At 43.4% G+C, this 18,772-nt stretch overlaps 1 non-coding gene across 1 annotated transcript; it reads left to right on the top strand.

The window, feature by feature from the left end:
- Nucleotides 1–14,844: 14,844 nt before the first annotated feature.
- Nucleotides 14,845–14,917, top strand: TRNAK-UUU. The gene has a single exon. It is a non-coding gene; the product is annotated as a tRNA-Lys (tRNA).
- The last annotated feature ends 3,855 nt before the right edge of the window (nt 14,918–18,772 follow it).

The following is an 18,772-nucleotide window of genomic DNA, read 5'->3' as shown; positions in this document are numbered from 1 at the left end:
TAAATAAAAAATCTTTAAAAAAAAATAATAATAAATAAATAAATATGTGTAAAGTACTTAGAACAGTGATGGTTCTAAGCATGACAAGCATTTATTTAATATTAGCTGTTATTATTTATAGGAACAATTATTTTATTATTATAGAGGTGATGAGAATATAGATAACGAGCTTAGAGTGGGTGATGTTCGAACTGAATCCCGGAGAGTGAGCAGGAATTAGCTCAGCTATCAGCAGGTGGTAGACGGGGAGTTCTAGAAAAAAGGTCAGCATGTGCTGGGAGACATGAGAAGTGTGATAAATGACTAGGAAGTAAACCCGGTGTGCTGGGATGTAAGGCATGTGTGAGTGACAAACGGTGAGGCTAGGTAGGCAATGGATCAAAACGTTAAGGACCTTTATCGGGAAAGCATGAGAACAATTTAAGTATTTGGGGGGGGAAATCGCACTATAAGTGGTATTGAGGATTGGAAAGAGGCCAAATGGGGGGCTTCCCCTCATGTCACACAGATGGTCAGTCGAAGGCTGGGATTAAAACTCGGGATTTTCTGTGTCTTTAATCGTTATCATCTGTTCCTTCTTTTTCCCAGGCCAGTAGAGCTGAAGCCTGGACTCTGGAACTCCAGTTTGTAACTTGAGGCACATGACTTCAACACCCTGAACCTCTCCTGAAATGAAGATTCTGTTTCCACCTCCTGGGCTTGTTAGGAGGATTAATCATGCCAATACGGTGAGTCGGCTTGGCATAAACTCACTAAGTATTAACCCCACACCCACACGAGTCATTCACGTTTCCTTCCTCCAAGACATGGAACGCCAACTCTGGAGACACACATATGCACACATGACATAATGGGTAAACAGTGTAAGGCACTGCTTTTAAAGACTAGAATTAGAAGTTAAAACAGTACAGTAAAGGGTGCCTGGGTGGCTCAGTGGGTTAAGCCGCTGCCTTCGGCTCAGGTCATGATCTCAGGGTCCTGGGATCGAGGCCCGCATCGGGCTCTCTGCTCAGCAGGGAGCCTGCTTCCTCCCCTCTGTCTCTGCCTGCTTGTGATCTCTCTCTGTCAAATAAATAAATAAAATCTTTAAAAAAAAAAAACAGTACAGTAAATACTGTGGGAGACCAGGAAAATGAGAGTTAGGAATGTCATGGACTAGTGAAATTTTAGTGGGACTCTGAGATATGGTCAAGAATTAGAAGGGCAGAATAAGGAAGGCAAAAAAGGCTTTGGGGGCAGGAGAAGCAATAATAAACTAGTGAATGAGAAATGAATGTCGAATGTTAAAATTATTAATTCCTCGTGCTTAATGCTTGCTTATTTCATGCTATGATCTAAGGTTTGCACTGAAAACAAGTTTAAGCAAAAATTTGCTTCCTGAGTCACCTGGGGGGGGCCTCAGTCGATGAAGAGGCCAATTCTTGGTTTTGGCTCAGGTCATGATCTCAGGGTCATGAGATCGAGCCCCACATCAGGCTCTGTGCACAGCGTGGAGTCTGCTTGAGATCCTCTCTCCCTCTGCCCCTACTCCTGCAGTGCTCACTCTAAATAAATAAGTAAATAAAATCTTTCAAAAAATCTACTCACCTAGTTCTTCTTTTCAGTTAACTCAGAAGATGGGCAGTCAGGCTTCCACATACCCACCCCCTCCTCCCTAAGTACAAGGTCCGAATATTTCATTTTGGGGAGAGTAATCAGCCCCAAATAAAATGCTGTAGGTGCCAACATTTCGGGGTCATCTATTAAAACAACCAAATCCCTGCCCAGCAATCCTGCAGTGAAACCCATTGTGTATCATGTCCTTCCACCCAAACACTTAACTTTCAATCAGCATATTAGTGACTCACTCTTAAGTATGAACCCATAGGGACGCCTGTGTGGCTCAGTTGGTTGGGTGGCTGCCTTCGGCTCAGGCCATGATCCCAGCATCCTGGGATCAAGTACCCCATCTTGCTTGGCAGGAAGCCTGCTTCTCCCTCTGCCTCTGCCTGCCATTCTGTCTGCCTGTGGTCGGTCACTCTCTCTCTCTCTCTGTCTGACAAATAATAAGTAAATAAAAATCTTAAAAAAAAAAAAGTATGAACCCATAGTTAAAGACAACCTCCAGGTATGCTGATACATAAAAAGAAGGCTCTCCTTTGCCCGCCCTCTATGCTTAATGTTTCTTATCTTTTCTGTCCATGACTGAAAGTAAAAAAGAAACGTCATTGGAAAGCCATGAGAATTATTTTTCATTTCAAAACAAGTAAGATTTTCCCTTTTCAACCTTTTCTTTTTTTAGACCTAGTTTCTGTACTTCTTACATTAACTATAAAGCAACAACATCAGCAGCAGTTATTCAACAAAGAGGAAGTTGGTAAACATATTGCTTTGTGTAAGTCAAGAAACCAAATTTAAAAGAAAAGTTTGGGTCTCTTAAGATTTTATTTTTATATAATCTCTATGCCCAGTGTGGGGCTTGAATCACAACCCTGAGATCAAGAGTTGCACATGCCACTGACTGAGCCAGCCAGATACCCCCAAAAGAAAAGATTTTTTAAGGCTTTAGGATAATAGTTTAAGTGTTGATGAAGTAAGTTTTCTCACAGAAGACTTCATGAAAGTCATTTCTCTTTGATAACAGTTTTCCTTTCTAAATACCTGCTCATCTTCATGTTTTTCTCTTTTCTAATCTCTACAGTTAAGCCTTTCTCCAAATCACCTTCTCACCTGACAGTGTTTGTTCCAGTCTCTTTGATTACTTTGTTTTAAATCAGACAGACCCTTTCACACCACGGGCATTTCCAGCTAATTCATCCTTAGATTACTAGGTTACATTTATATCCCTAGTGTTGTATGTTCTCAGTATTTACAATTCCATTAGCCTATTCCTCATAGAATGGTTTCTTTTCTTTCAGCATTGAACACAGAGCAGATTTGTATTTTTCTGTCTTTTAGATGGCACGTCTGGACCTAACGCCAAGAAATCAAAAGTTGAGCAGCAGGACATTTTCAAAGATGGCCCATCCCAAGGAGTAAACACAGAAGAACTTAAAAAGAGAAAATCTCTACTGGGAGATACCTGGAAGTCTAGACAACAGTGTAAGAATCAGCACTTAAACCAGGAGAAGTATCTGGGACAAAATAAAAGTCACCTGTATGGAACCTGCCGAAGAAAGAGATGCAGCATCTAATGAATTTGGAAGCATTTTCACTATACAGTCAGTAGTTTCAGAGCAGAGTGATCCTAAGAAGAGTGTTTTCATGAGCCTGTACACATGGAAAAATCTTCAAACAAAACTCGGACTTAATTATACCAAGGAAGTGTGATGGAAAGAAACCTTGCGGATGTGGTAGATGTGGGAACACCTTCAGAGACCACACTGCTCTTGTTCAACATGAAAGAACTCACACTGCAGAGTGACCCTATAAATGTAATGTGTGTGGAAAGGGATTTAACCAGAGGTCCCACCTAACAAACCATCAGAAGACTCATACAGGAGAAAGGCCCCACAAGGGCAATGAATGTGGGAAGGCCTTCAGTTACTGCTCTGTACTTGTTCAACGTCAGAGGATTCACAGTGGGGACAGACTGTATGAATGTCCTGAATGTGACAACACATTCAGTCGTAGCACATACCTAACTCAGCACCAAAGAATTCACACTGGTGGGGGCACCTGGGTAGCTCAGTGGGTTAAGCCGCTGCCTTTGGCTCAGGTCATGATCTCGGGGTCCTGGGATCAAGTCCTGCATCAGGCTCTCTGCTCAGCGGGGAGCCTGCTTCTCTCTCTCTCTCTCTCTCTCTCTCTCTGCCTGCCGCTCTGCCTACTTGTGATCTTTCTCTGTCAAATAAATAAATAAAATCTTAAAAAAAAAAAAAAAGAATTCACACTGGTGAGAAGCCTTATAAGTGTCTGGAATATGGAAAGGCTTTTAGCCAGAGCACCCGTCTTACGCTGCATCAGAGAATTCATACAGGAGAAAAGCCCTCTGAATTTAATGACTGTGGGAAAGCTTTCAGTTACTGCTCAGACCTCATTCAACATCGGAGAATGCATACTGGAGAGAAACGACACAAATGTGGTGAATGCGGGAAAGTGATCATTCAGCCCTTATTCAGCATCAGAGAACTCACATTGGAGAGAAGCCCTATGAGTGTAGTGAATGTGGAAAAGCCTTTAGAAACTATTCAGCTCGTATTCGACATCGGAGAACTCATACTGGAGAGATGCCCTATGAATGTAAGGAATGTGGAAAAACCTTTAGCAGAAATGCATATCTTACTCAACATCAGAGAAGTCTTACAGGTGATGAACCATATAAATGTAAGGAATGTGAGAAAATTTTCACCCAGAGTTCATTCCTTACATGACACATGAGGATTCATACCAGAGAAAAACCCTACAAATGTAATGAATGTGAGAAAATGTTCAGGGATCGCTCAGCGCATATTCAGCGCCAGAGAACTCACAATGGAGAGAAGCTGTATGACTGCAGTGATTGTGGGAAAGCTTTCGGTTTCTGTTTGTCTCTTATTCAAAATAAAAGAATTCATACAGGAGAGAAGCCCTATAAATGCAAGGACTGTGGGAAAGCCTTTAGTGATAGGTCAACACTTATTCAGCATCAGAGAATGCACACTGGAGAGAAGCCCTATGAATGCAACATATGTGGAAAAGGCTTCAGTCAGAGTAGAAACCTTACAAATCATCAGAAAACTCATTCCAGTGAAAAATCCTACACATGCAGTGAATGTGGAAAAGCCTTTAGTTACTGCTCAGGCCTTATTTGACAACAAATCATTCATACTGGAGAGAAACCTTATGAGTGCAGTAAATGTGGGAGAGCCTTCAGCCAGAGGACAGATCTTAAAAAACATCAGAAAATGCATACCAAAGAGAAACTCCACAAATGTAATGAATGTGGAAAACCCTTCAGCCAGAGCATGTATCTTACAAAACACCAGAAAGTTCATAGTGGAGAGAAAGCAAATATACATACTGAGTGTAGGAAAACCTTCAGACAAAACTCCTTTATTCAACATGAAAAATCTTGCATCTTTCACCCTCTGAATGCCTTGAGGGTCTGGTGACTGTGGAGACCCTCCCCAGGGAAACAGAAGGAGGATCATGAAAACTGTTCACTAGAGTGGCCACTTGATTTAGTGGGAAGGGCACATGTCTGGGGTTTAGAGGTCCTGGGTTCGAATCTCAGCTCTGTGACCAACCAGGTCTATTACTTGCTTCAGAGTAAGTCACTTTACCTCTTCTTGCCTTAAATCGCTCACCTGAAATATTGGGAGGCCTGATTCATTGATCTTTAAGATCCACCTTTATTTTATTTATTACCAGTGCAGGTTTTTATAGATGTGACTCTCAAACTGTGACTTAATTATTCTACAACAGGTCTGATTTACAGTGTGAAGATGTAGTAGTCATTAGGAGTTCAGTAAAGATATAGACTACGTGCTATTTATTATCTTTGTATTGGTCCTCCAAGATTGAAGATACCATGAGTATTCAAGGAGATAAAGAGATAAAATAGTGTAAATTGTGCTAATTATTGCAGTAGGAAGGTTGGGGTCTTGATTAAGAATATGGTGTTTGATAAATCCTCAAAAAGAATGAATCAAACTGTTGGTAAAGGCTGGGTTACCTAGAAGGCACCCAAATTTAATGTTGCAGTGTACATCGTCCCTATTAAGTAGAACTGGTCTCTGTCATGTCTCGGGTGACAAGGAACTAGAAAACAGTTGTAAAGTCTTGAGCAGCTTACCAAGAAAAGATGAAACTGGAAAATGGATTTGTTTCCAAACAAGAGTAAATCTTGAGATTCCATACATCTAGAAAAGTCTCTTGGTCTCTTGTCTTTGTCCTGTGATTACAGAGATAATGCCCTGAAAATATGAAGATTTATCTCAGAAACCTGTGATTTTAAGTTGACCAGTTACTCTTTTCCAAATTTCCTGTGATGCCTCTGCATTGTTTTATAATCACTTACCCCTTTTCAAGCCAGTAGAAATGAAAAAACATCTCTTTCCCAGGAGGGGGTACCTGGAAGTTTTGTGCATTATTTTACTCCCATCCCGTTAACCACAAATGGGTCATATGACCTCATGTGCTGAAGTTGGAAGCCTTTTTGAAAAGCATTTGATAACTAAACAAATTGAATGGTTTTGGAAAAGGAACGTACTTTAGTGTATTGTGCAATGGATTTAAAACCAGGAACCCAGGGCACCTGGGTGGCTCAGTGGGTTAAAGCCTCTGCCTTCAGCTCAGGTCATGATCTCAGGGGTTCTCTGCTCAGCAGGGAGCCTGCTTCCCTTCCTCTCTCTCTGCCTGTCTCTCTGCCTACTTGTGATCTCTGTCAGTCAAATAAATAAATAAAATCTTTTTTTAAAATGTTAAAAACAAACAAACAAACAAAACCAGGAGCCCAAGTGTAAGAGCCGGTCATTGAGCTGCTACCTTATGCCTTTGTTCCCGTTACTTTCTCAGCCTGTTCGCATGGACAGCAGACACCACGCGCCCTTTGAGATACATTTCAGCCACCGGTCGGTTCCCACGTTCTCGCCCGCTTCCCAACACTTCGACCACATGCTGACTCCAGTCGGAATCCCCTCCTTCTTTCCTTCCGAATTCCTGCCTCTCAGACTCCATGCTGTGGTTTGGCACACACACAGCCGTGGCTGCTGGTGACGATTTGCCTTCATCAGCTGCTTTCAGCACTCATCTCTTTTTTCTTTGAATTTCTGTAGCATTTATTCACACGGAATTTTGTACTTAGTGGTTCCTTGATGTTCAATAATCACCTTAAAGGTAAGCTCCACCGTTGGAGTTTTCTCACTTCATGGAAGCTAAGCAGAAGGAGAAACAGAGTACATGCTCAGTAAACCTTCCCTGACCGGGGAAGCGCGCTGTAGTCACAAGACCACGACGAACAGAGGTACTTTATCTCTGCAAGATGACTCTTCCAACTCTCTGTTTTGTTCCAGCCATGGGTATATCACTGCACTTCCTTTTTAGAATGTATGTATTTAAAATGAATTTAAAATGTGTAGTGATTATAGTGATACTGTATAGCAGTCCTATTTTTCTTCTTCATATAGCTATTTTCAAACAGGATATGGTTCCCCACAATAATTTCTAATGTCTGTACCGAACACCACTATCCTGGGAGTTTTTTAACTTGACATCCTCGGTCTTCTCCAGCAACTTGACGCTGGATTTCAGTTTTGGATGCCGGACTTTCACACATAGTTATTCTGGCATTTTCTTCCACAGCTTGCTTTGGAGGTAACTGCTAACTTATTGAATCACTCATTCACTTCGGTCTCTGCTGAATATCAGTCTCCTGTCTCTGTTTACAATAGAAGCCCCGTTAGTTTTTATAAATGTAAGATCACTGCTTCCATTTTCTCTTTACCTGAGAGTTTTAACATACTGAGGTTAATTGTTATACATGGTTGATTTTCTTTATGGACCTCTTTGCAGTCAGGTTCAACTCTGTATTCAAAGAGGTTGCTTCCATGAGGATTATGAGTATCTCTTACAACAGGCCCAGATCAGTGGTTATCCAGACTGTGGACAGGAGCAGCCCAGGGTTACGTGGACATGGGAACACCAAGACGTCAGGCTCCCAACCATGTCACTGCACAATCCTTGAAGCACGCTTCTGTCTGACATCCAGGCATCTTATCCCAGCAGAAAGGAAAGACATCTCTTTCCCAGTAGGGTTGTAACTTGGAAGTTTTGGGTATTATTTTATTCTTATCCCAATTACCATAAATGGGTCATCTGATCTCATGTCCTGGAGACGGAGAAGGAGCAGTCGAACGTAGTTTGAAAGGGGAGAACGATAATGAACAGCCAGCAGATGGCACGTGATGGTGTCCGCCATCGGTTACATTGGCTTCATAAGCTCCTGGGCCATGAATCTGGTCTGGAAGGTGGGCTGGCAGGTTAGATGCCCCAGTAGGGTAGCACAATAACGGGAAGGAGAAAGCTGAGAGTGTAGGCCAGGAACATTCTCCGAAGGTGCGTGCCACGGTCAGCAAGTGTGAGCTTGCTCCCCAACCAAAATGGGGGAATTGAGCTTATTTCTTAATTCATTATCTTCAAGTAGGCCTTTCCTTCAAGTGATGTGCCCAGATCTGAGCTCTAAGCCAAGCAGGGACATCCCCAAAGCAAACACATTACAAAGGAAATCTAAGTCTGGTTTCAAGCCAGGTGAAGATTCGTTGCTGTCATGTGCTCATGTGTTCTCCACTCAAAGCTGTCCACGAAACTGGAACGTTGATTTTAGTCCAGCTTACCTGGAAGCCAACACAACGATCCCCGTGGAAGAAGAACTGAGAGGTAGCCTAACTCCCTCCGCCACAAGGGATAAACAGGCCATCGCAGATGGGAAGGAGAGGCATAGATGCAGTCTCACCAAAACCCCAGCTCTGGGGAGCAGACACACACAGAAGGAAGCTCACAGGCCTGGAGTTTCTTCGAGGAGAGAGGGGCTCGTGTCCCACCTCGGGACCCGCACTAGAGCATGGAGGCCCCCAAACATCTGGCTTTGGAAGCTAAAGGGGCTCTGTCCAGGGCCCCCAGGCTGACTCACTCCTCCCAGAGTTGGCAGGATTCTCCGTGAAGGAGATTCATGTGCTAATCTTCAAGTGTCTGCTGGAGGGACGAGAGCCCGCTGACTTCCTTTGGAGGTGGAGGTGAAGGCGAGCGCCATCTTTGCACGCTCCTCTGCCTGGCTTGTGTGGACGGAGGCAGAGCCAGACCCTGTTGCTCCAAGGCCGGGTCCCCAGCCCTCTCCATCCCTGAGGCTCCGCCAGCCCCTCGCTCAAAGCTTCCTGGCAGCTTCACTACCGCAGGGGACCCAGCACATTCCACACAGGTCAAGTTAACTAAGTAGCCAGAGAAACACTGTGTGATTTCACTTCTCTGTGGCATCCAAAAAAAAGCAAATGAACAAACAAAACAAAACTCAGACACAGAGAACAGATTGGCAGTTGAGAGAGGGGAGGGGGTTGGAGGACGGGCGAAGGGTGTCAGTTGTGTCATGAGGCAAGATAACTAGACTTAGGATAGTGATAACTTGGTATGGTGCACAGATATCAAATTATTATGCAGTGCACCTGAAACTAATGTTTTCTAAACTAATGTTTTCTAAAACCTAAGCGATTTTACCTCAAAACAAACAAACCAAAAAACAAACCACACTTCATTTAAAACCTTATCTGCTCAGGAGCACCTGGGTGGCTCAGTGGGTTAAGCCTCTGCCTTCAGCTCAGGTCATAATCTCAGGGTCCTGGGATCAAGTCCCGCACTGGGCTCTCTGCTCAGCAGGGAGCCTGCTTCTCCCTCTCTGCCTACTTGTGATCTCTCTCTCTCTCTGTCAAATAAATAAAGAAAATCTTAAAAAAAAAAAAAGCACTATGAAAGGATGAATCTAAGTCACAAAATGGCAGAAGATATTTGTCACATACATAACTGACAGGACTAGCATGAGAATACGGAATATGGAATACAGAAAGAGCTTCTATGACTGTGACGTCTGTGAGGGAGGACTGGAGCCTGGCCGAGAACGGTTAGCCTTCGATGTCACCAGCGTCTCTTCTGTTCGCTCTGCTTTTCAGAAGCCGGTCACTGTGACCCTCAGGCAAGGAGAGGGTATTCCGATGACAGGAGTGCCACAGAGTTTGTGGACCTATTTTATTATTTTTTGAAGATTTATTTATTTATTTGAGAGAGAGGGAGTAAGGATGAGCATGTGCTCCTGCAAGTGAGCTGGGGGAGGGGCGCGGGGAGAGAATCTCCTGGCCGACTCCCTGTGGAGCGGACATCCCATGAAATCATGACCTGAGTCAAAACCAACATCTAGGCGCCCCTGTGGACCTACTACAAAACAACGACCTTGTCAGCAAGCAGCCTTGTCAGAAATCAGGAAAACGCAAACTGATCCTGTAATTAGATGCTATGGATCTTCCACCACAATTGCTGAAATTAAATAGACAACAAGTACTAATTATTGGCAAGGATGTGAAGTAATGACTTTGATCACTATTCTTTAGAGTCTAAAGTGACACAGAGACTGTGGAAAACAGCTGGGCTTTAGTAAGTCGAAGATGTGCATACCCTATTGTCCAAGATCTCTCCCCAAGAGAAGTAAGTGCACGTATGCGGCAGGAAACTCGTAGGAGAATTTTCACGTAGTGTTGTCCGTAGAGCCAACAACTGGGATCAACTGGAGTGAACATTTGCACTCACTCGGATAAACAGTGTCCAGTGCTATTCAGCAGCTGACAACAGGTCTGAGCTGCAGAAAATAATAGGGATGAGCCTTACAAAGAGATTTTTGTGAAAGACAGACACAAAGGAAGCATTTAAGATGATGATACTTATGTACATTTCAAAACCAGACAAAATTAGGTTATATTGTTGAGGGATATATGTGCACATGGTGAAATGTATTAAGAATGTAAAAAGTCAGGACTGAGTTTTTTCTGGGGGCATTGGGAGCACATAGAGGACAGAGGTTACAGGGAAGAGACACACACAACTTCTCGATGTCGGCACACACCGATCACCATCGCAAGTGACAGTCAGATGTTCCTGCTTAAGCACAGATGTTGATTTTATTTACCTGTTATATTTCACACTAAAAATATAAAACAGCATGAAGAGAGACAAGGAAACTTCCTCTGAATGAACACGTAAAGATTTCCAACCTGTATTGTGAAGTACCAAAGGCAAGGCCCAGAACAAGTGAACAAAGGTTACGCGAATGTGGGTAAACTCCAGAAGGAGAGGTTGGAAGTGAAGAACAGCAGAACCTGTGGGGGATGGGGGACAAAGTAGGAACCAGGTAGGTAGGTAGGTGACACAGGAAACGTCACTGTGTAATCATTTTGAACTCTGGGAGTCCATTACTATTCCCAAATACTAAACAACCGAATGAGTAAAATCTCTCAACGCAGCATTCGGAAGCCTCACAGGACATGTCGTCTTTCGAACAGTTTGCCGCGCCTTGGGGCCTCATGCCTTATACCCTTATCCTTGGACACCGGGGGCTCAGAAGTCAGGGTTTATGCAGGCCCAGTCTGAAGGTTTGGGAAGGGGATGAACTAATGAATTAATGAGCCTGCGGCTCTGCAGATGGGACTAGGGATGTCAGGTGCTCAACCCTGCACGAGTGAGCGTTAACCCCTGCATGGGCACTGGCTAGCACGTCAAACCCCGCGATTAGACAGAAGACCCACCGTTAGCCACCCAGGTTTATACACCCAACCAAGAGCCCTATAAACAGAATCTGGAACGCTTTACCTATGAAAAGCCCATTTCTGTCCCCGTTCAGGGTTAAGCTCCTGAAATTTGCTTACACACTCTCCTGCAGAAGCCTCACTGGTCAAGTGTTTCCTATGTAAGTGACCGGCCATTCATTCAACCTTCACTCAACAAACTGTTAGCGAGTAGCTACATGTGTGCCTCTAGACACCAGAACGATAGCTGGGAACAAAATGGGCAAAAATCTCTGTCTTTGTGGAGTTTGCGTTCTTAGCAGAAATTCAGACCAATGAATGAAAAATATATACGTCCTCATAAAAAATAAAGCAGGAAGATAATAGGGATGACTCCTTAAAAAGTGTTTTTAAATGTGTTGAACAGGTAAGATTTCCCTGAGAAGGTGATATTTGAGCAAAACTCCAAAGCAGGAGGAAATGAGTAAGGCATATATTGGGAGGAGGGGTGGGGAGAGTTTCCAGGCGAGTAGGAGCGGGAGGCTGTGCAGGGGAAAGGGAGGAGAGAGCGGGGATGGCAGCCCAGGTCGCTGGAAGCACTTCAGCTTCCATCCTGGAATCGGAGCAGAGCCCTTGGAGAGTTTTCCACTCATTCTATGTTTAGAACAGACAGGAAAGGGGCAAGGGGAAATAGGAAGCCGGAGAGCAGCGGAGTCCATTGCCAAAATCTAGGCAAGAGGTGATGGTAAGATTTCTCGTGTGATGGCAACAGAAGGAGGAAGCAAAGGTGGGGAAGTGGATACATCTTGAGGGCGGAGCTGGGAGCTGGACTCTAGGATTGGAGCCAAAGAGCATCTTCAGCTGGAGCGGCTGCCTCTTGAGATGGGGAAGATGGGGAAAGCCAGGAGTTCGGGTTTTGACAAGGTCAGGTATAAATTCCCGAGAAGAAGGCAGGTGCATAAGTGAATGTGGAGCTTGAGGGAGCAGCCCACGATGGAAAGAGACATTTGCTTGTACGTGGTGCTGAAGGACTGAGCCCTGAGCACGCTAACGGTCAGGGAGGGAACATACAAGAGTGATAATATGGCACGCGGTAAGTGCTATTCATCAAACTGAGACAATCTCAGGAATCCTGGGATATTTCAGGAGCTTCAAAAGCCGGTCTTGAGGAGGCAGCAAAAGCTTCTAGAAGGAGGTCATGGGTAACGTGGGAACTGAGATCCAAAGAACAAGTAGGGACTGGCAAACGGGAAAGGGGGCAGGAATTCGAGGGCAGCCAGCCCTGCCAAGTGGGAAAGCAGGAGAGGACATGTGACAACAGGAATCTCACTGTCCCTGTGCGCTCCAGCCTCTCTGTCACGCTCTCCATCAGAGGATTGGGGAAATGCACTGGAGAGATTTCAAATCCGGATTTGGTGGGCAGTATTTTACAGCCTCCAGTCAGGTGTGTGCAGAGTGCGGCTCTCATGGGGCACGGGGCCGTGCAATTCCTGGACCATTCTGGGGCCATATGGGCTTCAGGAAGCGGGTTCGGGATCTGCATCCTGGGTGGATCAGGAAGGCATGAACTTCGAGGAGCTGCTGGAACCACCTGCTTTTCAAGGGGACTGGGTTTCAGGAGGCTGAGGAAAGGGAGGAGGAATGAACAAGGAAGGACGAAGGAAAAAGACTCAGGGAAAGGAATGAAACCACTTTCACACTAGAAACACTAATCATGATACTGGAATCGCATGTTAGCAAGGATACACCTGCCTTGGGGTCTAGAGATCATCAAGTCAAAGCCGTCCTTGACCGTCAGTTTTATAAGCAACTTCTGCTGAACTCTATCCAAACAGTTTAACTAAATCTATTTCTAGATCTTTCCTATTTAATTAAACAGGGTGACAGAAAATTCGCCTTCTGAGAATCAGTCTGCCAGGGAAGTACAGCTCTAAATCCCACATTCTCACTTTTCTCGGAAAAATCTCACCCTTCTGGTAAATTAAGACATTTCTGTAAACGAAGACTCATCTGACTATGGCACATTGGCTTGGATTTGTGGAAACGCTGTCCTTGTGGATTTCCAATGTGGGAACAATTGGAAATACTGAGTCAGACGCCTCCTTCAGCTGAGGTGGTCTCTTATGGAATTTCACTGTGGGGGCCGTAACTGGGGGAAAACAAATTCTATATTCACATCCATTACATCTTCCAGGAAAGGGGGTCTTCAAATTATCTATTACTTTGCACTACAGGTAGATACAAATACAACCCAATCCATAAGAAGTATTCTTTAAAGATTTGATTTATTTATTTGACAGACAGAGATCACAAGTAGGCAGAGAGGCAGGCAGGGAGAGAGGAGGAAGCGGGCTCCCTGCGCAGCAGAGAGTCTGGCTCGGGGCTCGATCCCAAGACCCCGGGATCATGACCTGAGCCAAAGGCAGAGGCTTTAACCCACTGAGTCACCCAGGTGCCCCCATAAGAAGTATTCTTAACATAGATTTGGGGTCACAGGAAATAACGTCAGATTTCAATGTTTATACTTGTATTGGATACCTAAAAGTACGGTAGGAATATCAAGAAAGACTAAATACAAAATGACAGTATTGAGATTAAAAAAAATCTATGGGAGACACAGAATGGAAATAACAAATTCAAGGAGATAAAGGATCAATGCAAAATCTTCCATAGAAGATTAAAGAAGGGGTCTCCCTCTCTGTCTCTATCTCCCTCCCTCTCTCTCTCTCTCAATGGATATTGCTAAGTATTAAATTACTGAGCTTTTTAGATTCCTTTGATACAAGTCACAATACCCTTCAGAAGAATTTGAACATGTGAAGAAAAATGCTACGTGTCCAGGGAAAATTGTAAGAGGAAATATCAAGTTGTAAAAATTCTCTTAGGGGTTCAGAACATCAGTGAAATGTGCAACATTGGGCCACTCATGTTCACCAGACATCTCCCTTCCTTTTTAATGTCTTGCTTTTTTCTTGCACCAAGAAAAAAATTGGTAGATGTTACCAAATTTGGCAGATTCTTACCATTGTTCTCCATTGGTTGCTTTCCATGTTTCTTCTCCTGTTTTTTATTATTCATTTATATTTTTGTTGTTTTTTTGCTGCTCTGTGTTTCCCTTTTGGTATTTCTTGGTGCCCAGTAAATGAGAGCTGACAGATTTCACTATGCATTCCATAAATATCTATTGGGAGCCATCTGTTGGTTTCTTCTGTTTATTTTCCCTTTCTACAAGTACCCAAATAAGGATTGTTTTCTTTCTTTTTTTTTTTAAGATTTTATTTATTTATTTATTTGACAGAGAGATCACAAGTAGAGAGAGGGGGAAGAAGGCTCCCTGCTGAGAAAAGAGCCCGATGTGGGGCTTGATTCCAGGACCCTGAGATCATGACCTGAGCTGAAGGCAGAGGCTCAACCCACTGAGCCACCCAGGCACCCCAAGGATTGTTTTCTTGATGCCATTTACATTCCTTCTCTACCTACCTACAGAAAACATAAACAAGGGCTGGGTGCATTGACTATAGAGGTTAAACACCTGCTCAGTTGCCTTTCCTGAATGCAAGGATGAATCTGCCACACTATTAAGTTCAATCCTATTTATGTGCCTGGAGGAGAGATCCTTTCTGGAGCCTGGGTAGCTCAGTTGGCAGAGCATCAGACTTTTAATCTGAGGGTCCAGGGTTCAAGCCCTTGTCCAGGCACTGTGGTCCTTGCCTTTCCTGGGTCTGAGGATTGTTGAGTTTTATCTTTCAAAAGAAGAAATTTGGGTTCCACTTTGACAACTTTTATCTGTCTAAAGTAAGAAAACACCAAAAAGTCAGTCACCTGCAACCTTAAACCAAAGTAGCTGAGATCTGCTATTCTCTTCCAAGCAGAAAAGGACTTCAGTGCTTCTTAATAGAGATTTTCCTAGGAGCACAGTACAAAGGCTTAAAGTCCAAGGAATATAGGAAAACTATCCCTCCAGACCAGGGTGTTTTTGAAAAGGATCTGGAAACGGTATTTATTGAGTCAAGTGTTCACTGTGTCAAAACCTGGGACCTTTAGATCTTCAGTCCTTCACACTCACAACTGAGCTTCTTGGCAGATGGGGAGATCTGTCTGCCAAGTCCTGGTGATGTCACATTCTAATATAAGACAAAGGGTACTGCGTTACTTGACAGACACTGTGGTAAGGTCTTAGGTGAAATACTCAGCATCCCCAGAAACACAGGGTCACGTATCCGCAGTCTGGGCCAATTGTGAGTTGGTGGTGCAGACTGCTCAGTGGATTGTATTTTTCTCTAGAAACATACATTTGCCCTCCCTCTCCGGCTAAGGATTGTACTTCCCATTCCCTTTGAAGACGGTATGATGGTTTACATAGAAAATCCCAAGGAACCAAAAACAAACAAAATCCTCTTAGAACAATTATGTGTGTTCAGCAAAGTCACAGAATACAAGATCAAAATACAAAAATCAATTGTATTTCTGGACACCAGCAATAAACACGTGGGCACCAGAACTAAAATACAGTTCCACATACATCGCTTAAAAAGATAACTTAGAAGCAAATCTACTGGAACATGGACGTGCTGAAAAGTACAAAACCACAAAAGGCTGATGAAAGAAATTGAGGACCTAAATAGAGAGATATTCTGTGTCCCCTGATTGAAGACTCAGATAGGTCAAGTCTTCTCAAAGTTAGATACAGTTTTAACAGAATTCCTATCAAAATCCAGATGAGTTATTTTTGTGGATATGAACCTCACTATTCTAAAATCTATATGGAAAGGTAAACGAGTTAGAATAACTAAGACAAATTTTGAGAAAAAGAGAAAGTGGAAGAAATCACTCTTATTATTTCAAGATGTTTGATAGACAGTAATAAAGACTGTACATTATTGGCAGAAGGATAGACATACAAGTCAGTGAGACAGTACAGAGAACCCGAAAATCACCGAATATATTACAGCCAAGTTATTTCTGACAAAAGTACAAAAGCAATTTAGTAGAGGGAGGAAATCTTAGTCTTTTCAAAAAAATGGTGATGGAGAAATTTGATATCCCTAGACAAAAAAGAAAAAAAGGCATTAATCTCAACCTAAACCTCACACTCTATTAAAAAATTAACTGGAAATGGTAGATTGAAAGTAAAACATAAACGTATACAACTTCTAGGAAAAAAATAAGAAAATTTGGAGGACGTCAGCTTGGAGAATTGTAGACATGACACCAAAAACACACCCATAAAAGACAAATTTGACCAACTGAATCTCATTAAAATCAACAACTTTTGCTCTGCAAAGGACCCTCTTAAGAGGGTAAAAAGGTAAGTTACAGAGAAAATGTTTGTAAACCACACATCTGGCACAGTAGAATATACAAAGAACTCTCAAAACTCAACATTAAAACAACAGTTGGAAAATGGGCAAAAGACACGAAGAGACATTTCACCAAAGAGGATATACAAACACATGAAAAAGATATGCAATAATACTACTCAGGTAGGAAATGTGAATTAAGACCATAATGAGGTATCACTGCACATCTGTTAGAAGAGGTAAAAGAACGATTTTTAAAAAAAATATTTTATTTATTATTTGACGGAGAGATAGAGAGCACAAGTAGACAGAGCAGCAGGCAAAGGGAGAAGCAGACTCCCCACTGAGCAGGGAGCCCCAATATGGGGCTTGATCCTAGGACCCTAGGATCATGACCCAAGCTGAAGGCAGATGCTTAACCAACTGAGCCACCAGGCACCTAAATGAATAAGCCTTCTTTGACACTGCCTATGGCTGGATACGACGCAGCAACTCTGCATCTGTCGCCCATGGCTGATAGGAATGGGAGTTGGTGCAACCACTCGGGAAAGCAGTTTGGCAGTTTCTTAAAGAAACTACACATAACACTCACTCTACGATCCAGCAATTCCACTGCCTGGCATCCATCCCAGAACAATGAAAACTTAGGTCCACAGAAAAACCACGCACTATTCTTCAGAGACACCTTATTTGTAATAGCCCAAACTCGAAACAACCAACAGGTCCCTCAGCGGGTGACTGCTTACACCAGCTGTGGTATCTGGTCCATGAAATACAGCTCAGCAGTAAAAACCATGAGTGAACCAGTGATATACACAACCATTTAGATGGATCTCAAGGGCCCTGTGCTAGATGAAAAAAGCCAATCTTAAAAGGTCACATACTTTTTGAGATTCGTGTATATATTTCAGTCTCAAAATGACATTCCAGAGAGGAAAAACAGATGGGTGGTGACTGGAAGTGAAGGATGGTAGGAAGCAGCCGGTGGGTGTCAGTATGGAGAGAGCACGAGAGAGATTTGTGGTAACACAGTGGTTTCGTATCTTGGTTGCAGTTGTGGTTACACAAATCTACGCATACAACAAAGTGACAGAGTGACAGAATGACACACACACACAGAGCAACCGAAGATGAGAAGTACTCATCCTAGGGAAAGTGTGAGGGAAATTAATACACAAGCATCTTTGAGGTATTCACAGAAAACGGAGGGTGGGTGGCATCTATCCAAAGCCTTTGGGTGTATTGGTCCTGCCATTTGCACAAAAGCTTGAAGAAGGCATGGGGTGGGGGGTAAATCTTATAGATATATGAGGTAAGAATTCTCTAAGTAGAGGGAACCATGGATGTAAAAATCCTTCAGGAGATGAAGGGGAAAAGAAAGCACCCCACAAACGTAGGACAGAGGTGGAAAAAGCTGAACCAGAGAGGACTTCTTTAGAATGTGCAATATTCCTTCACCCCCTGAGGAATAAACACACAGAGAGGCACACAGGGTATAGACTCTCAGAGAGTTAACACGGTTACTGTGTTATACCAAAAAGAAGAGCTGGTGGAAACCAACCTTTTCCTTAACTCTTTGACTGCTGGTCCCGCCCTCAGGAAAAGGTCACTGTCTTCCACTCCATTATCCCACCCCAGAGGGACAAGGCATTTCTAATACCATTATAAAGGCGACAGTGTTTTTCAGTCCATCCTGTGTCTCAGAAGTGAATGAGTCAATATTTTGGAAAAAGGTCAAGGCTGGCATTTTAATAAATGAAATAGAATACAATAGGAACAGGAAATATCAGAATGGACCCCATGTAGTAAAATGTTGCGTGGTGGGGTTCGGTTTCTCTCTCTAGATGGATGCAGTTAAATATACTCTCTATAGAGACACATACTTGTTTTCATACGGTATTAAGCTGTGATTTAAAATATATTTCTGACTCCGGGTTGCAGTCAGAAATATTGTAATAACTGCTTTTTGAGAGAATACAGTGTCTTTTGAAGATGGCGGCATCTCCACGGGATGAGGAAGATCTTGGAGTGTAAAGGCCCGAGAGGAGGAATCACATTTTGTCTTGGATCCCGAGTATCCCTGGGGGCTTAAGGGGAACAGGTTGCCCGCGGTCTGGTTCCTGCCTCTGGAACTAAGTGCAGTCTCGGGAAACAAACCTGAATTTCACATCACCCTCGTCCCCGTCTTGGCTTGAGGAAATCTGCGCCAACGGAAGCTCCGTCCCACCCCGACCGCGGTAAGAAGGCCCAAAG

Source organism: Neovison vison, chromosome 1, assembly GCF_020171115.1.
Source record: "Neovison vison isolate M4711 chromosome 1, ASM_NN_V1, whole genome shotgun sequence".
NCBI classification, from domain to species: Eukaryota; Metazoa; Chordata; class Mammalia; order Carnivora; family Mustelidae; genus Neogale; species Neogale vison.
This window is presented reverse-complemented; position numbering and strand designations above follow the sequence as displayed.